The sequence below is a fragment of the Benincasa hispida genome, chromosome 8 (genome assembly GCF_027475165.1).
Source record: "Benincasa hispida cultivar pf3 chromosome 8, pf3_genome.v1.1, whole genome shotgun sequence".
Lineage (NCBI taxonomy): Eukaryota > Viridiplantae > Streptophyta > Magnoliopsida > Cucurbitales > Cucurbitaceae > Benincasa > Benincasa hispida.
In genome coordinates, this window is record NC_143485.1 from 54918316 (window position 1) to 54922156 (window position 3841).

The 3841-nt window shown below is 33.7% G+C and overlaps 1 long non-coding RNA gene across 3 annotated transcripts; it reads right to left on the reverse strand.

The window, feature by feature from the left end:
- Positions 1 to 343: 343 nt before the first annotated feature.
- On the reverse strand, positions 344 to 2523 carry LOC120083889 (uncharacterized). 3 transcript variants are annotated; one of them, XR_016531527.1, is made up of 4 exons: positions 2152 to 2523; positions 1054 to 1125; positions 850 to 898; positions 344 to 621 (listed from the first exon to the last, which is right to left on the reverse strand). It is a non-coding gene; the product is annotated as an uncharacterized LOC120083889 (long non-coding RNA). The 3 variants fall into 3 exon arrangements; XR_005483576.2 differs by lacking the exon at positions 850 to 898; XR_005483577.2 differs by having other exon boundaries at positions 344 to 898.
- Between the last annotated feature and the right edge of the window lie 1318 nt (positions 2524 to 3841).

Below are 3841 nucleotides of genomic sequence, written 5' to 3' on the forward strand. Positions count from 1 at the left end.
ATATAAAATCAAGAATACTTTAAAAATAAATGAATCATACTAAAAGAAATTACATGAAGTATGGAAACTATATTTATACAAACTTAACAAAAGGAATGAATGCAAAACTTGCTATTTTTTCTCTATTCTATGGATGAATTTGTTATGCCCTCTATCCAGAACCTCCCTATACTCGCGCGAGCGATGTCATTGAGAGTATAAACAAATAAATATAAGTTGTGTTAGTATAAGCAATTTATAAATAACGAAAGAAATGAATTCAACCCATAAACAACTTCCATAGCTGCACAATAGTCATTGTAATGATCCCAAATTTCAATACTAAACTAAGGAACATTACCTATTTTAACCTATAACTAACTTTATAACTCTGATATTTTAGAAAAAAATTTGGCAACATAACAACATTACCACAACAATACAAAAAATTTTTACTTTAACACCTGTACAAAGAAATGCACTTCCAACAATATTCAAACAACAATCTTCTCTCAACAGAACAAACAACAGAAACAACAATGATTTACAAAAAGTCGGATCTGATTACTCACTTGACTTCAAATCTCAAAAATTGTCACACGGGCATTCGATCTTATACCTCCAAATTCATGGACTCAGTTCCTATCAATGAAATGAAAAGCCAAAAAACAAAAACTCAACAAAGTTCAAAATTCCATCAATCCAAACAAATATCACAATTTGTATTCAGTTATCCTATCCCAGTCTGTCATAAAGCAAAAGATTATAACAACATTGGTTAATCACAATATTCAGTAATCCTAACGCAACTACCTTACCAAATAAATCAGGAGTCTCACGAATCTATAGTAAAGATTGAATATCATGTACCAGTTTCACTATCTACTTCTATGTCTGCTGTATTAAGTTCTTCTAGGTTCTGCAATCCATCATTATAATTCAAGTTATTGCTCAGAAGACAAAATAGAACAACTGCTATATATTATGTATGAAAATTAAACATTTTCCTCGCTGAAAATCAGTAGGAAAAAGTATAATATTTATGTTATATGCCTTTATTTCTTGTTATTTTACCTAGGCAACAGTTGGCACAGTGGTAAGATCAAACTCATCAGTGTTCAGGGTCGATGGGTATACAAATATTACCTGTGGAATAAAAAGGTTTACACGTTATATAAAAATTCAATTCAATTAATGCCAAACAAAAAGAGGAGCAAATTCATCAGTTGCATCAATACATGCAACCATAGAACATATTTCATTTTCTTCATGCTGATTCAAATAGGAAAACATTTGCTTCTTCCAACATCTGAATTTAGTTTATATGCACAGTTATCCAAATTATTCCCAAAGCTACAGCCATAGAACATATTTCATTATAATTATTCATGAACAGATTTCTTCATGCCCTTCCAGAAGTGCACAATATTGCCCAACTGCAACACCCATTCTTCATTCGGGCATATCGTGAGGGCATGAGAAATTGATTTCAAATGCATCCTGACGAGCGAGACGTAAATATTGGATGAAATGAACCTATTCTTGGTATTTAACACAATAAAGGAGTTGTAGACAGTGATCTTACAACTCTAGTTTGTTCAACTCGATCGATAAATTCTTCCCAAGTAGCTTACAACTCCACATTAAATTTTCATGTAACGTGTGATTCTACTTTTATATGGAATAACATACATCAGCATTCAAAGTTTACCTGTAGGGCGGTTGGTGGAACTGAAAAAGGAAAAATTTTCGACAGAGAAGTGGATTTGGTCGATGACACGACAGATAAGTGGATTTGATCGATGGAGAACGATAGATTTGGTCGATTGGTCGACGACACGGTGGAGAAGTGGATTTGGTAGATGACACGACAAAGAAGTGGATTTGATCGACGGAGAACGATAAATTTGGTCGATTGGTCGACGACACGGTGGAGAAGTGGATTTGGTCGACGACGACGGACAGATCTAGTCGATTTGGTCGACAAAGAATGGACAGATCTGGTGATTTGGTCAACGACACAGTAGAAAAGTGGATTTAGTCGACGGCGAACGTGTAGGAATGTATCGACAGCAGCGGAAGCACAAGGAACATCTAGGCACTCAAATTCACTAATTTTAGCAAACTATAAAGCATGCTTTTGCAGAAAAAAAAATGAATTTCAAGACATACCTCTTGTAGAAATTCTTCAAAGCTCCTTCACTAACTGCTATCTTCTCCAAATATTGTTGTAGACCACCTCAAGATCTTTTCCACTATTCTTTTGGTGCTCTAGATTGAGTTATGGGACTCAAAACAAGCTTGAATCAAGGGTAGAAGGAGAAATGCTCACTGCAGAAAATCAGCTGAAGAACTCTTTCTTCAAATCAGTTTTTCTCTCAAAATCTCTATAGATTGCATGCCCGATTTTCACTCCAATCTTTTCATTATATTGCAGATCAACATGCAAAGAAAAGAGTTATATGAGTTGCAGCTCATGCTTGGAGAAGACAAGGCCAAGATAATGACATTTGAGTGAGCTACTTAGGTGATGGAGAATGGAAAAACTTCTTTTTCCATTTTGTGTGTATTGTTTTCCAATTTTTCAATTTTATCTAAAAATCAAAATTTGATTTTAAAACTCTATTTTTATTCTAAAAAAGAAAATTTAATTAATTTCATAAATTAATTATTAAATAAAACTTAATTAATTTAATATCAAATATTAAATTAATTTTAACACATATTCATCTTTATATATTTAAATCATATTTAAATATATAAATTTTCCTATTTCATTTAATTCTAAAATTAAACATATAATTATATCTTATATAATTACTAATTCCCTTAATTCTAATTTAAACGTTTCAAATTAACTCATCATGCTATTTTAGAGCTAGTTTGTTATGAGCTAGTAAGGGGACCTCGCGGACCTATAGGTCATGGGTTCCAACGATCCGAGATTAATTGACTATACTCATTAGACCAAATTAATCCTCATTCGTTAACTAATGGGTCACCCCACTAAAGCCCATAGTTGCACTCCTTTCACTGTAGATATATTATGTCCATATGATTTAACCATAATCAGCAAGTCGACCCTTCACAGTTCGTAATAACGACTGGGTCAAATATCTGTTTTACCCCCGAGATTAAGTCATATTTCTTAAGTCCCTACTGATCCTCTAATGAACAACTGGTTTGTGATCCAATCATTAAACCAAACTCTCTCAGCCCAGTGAGAGGGTGAGACCCCTTGTTCAAGACCTGGATTCAGTACTTGAGAGAACAACCTTTCTTCTATCCCTAAATTGGATAGGTGTGAACTTCGTTTTGCACCCTATGTCTCCAACTATCTATCCGATCTTACCTCTGAAATGGGAGTCTTATTGAGCTGGCGTTGTTGAGCCAACCCTTAACTATGCAAATCTAAGGGCAATCTCGAATAAACAGGAGTTCATAGTTAGATCAGGATTAAGATACCTAGGTCATCTAGGTGAAATAGTCAGTCTTAAACAGTAAACAACATTATAAAGTAAGAGTGACTTATTTCTTGGTCCTAATCTTATGCAAACTCATTGCATAGGACGCCCTCACTCCTCATGTCATAACATGTACGAATTAGGATCACATCCTATGTAGCACTTTACAACCTTTTGTAACAACTATATAGTAGGCCGCATCCAATGGTGTCATCAGAATAAGGTACCCAATCTCATTCATGTACCATAGATCATTTTGACTATTTACTCGAAACTGATCCACTCTTATGTCTCCACATAAAGTTCAAGTACTCATAGAATAGTCATGGGTCTTAGTTTATTGAATTTAGACTTTCATACAATTTATGAGATCAATAACAAATATATTGATAATAGAA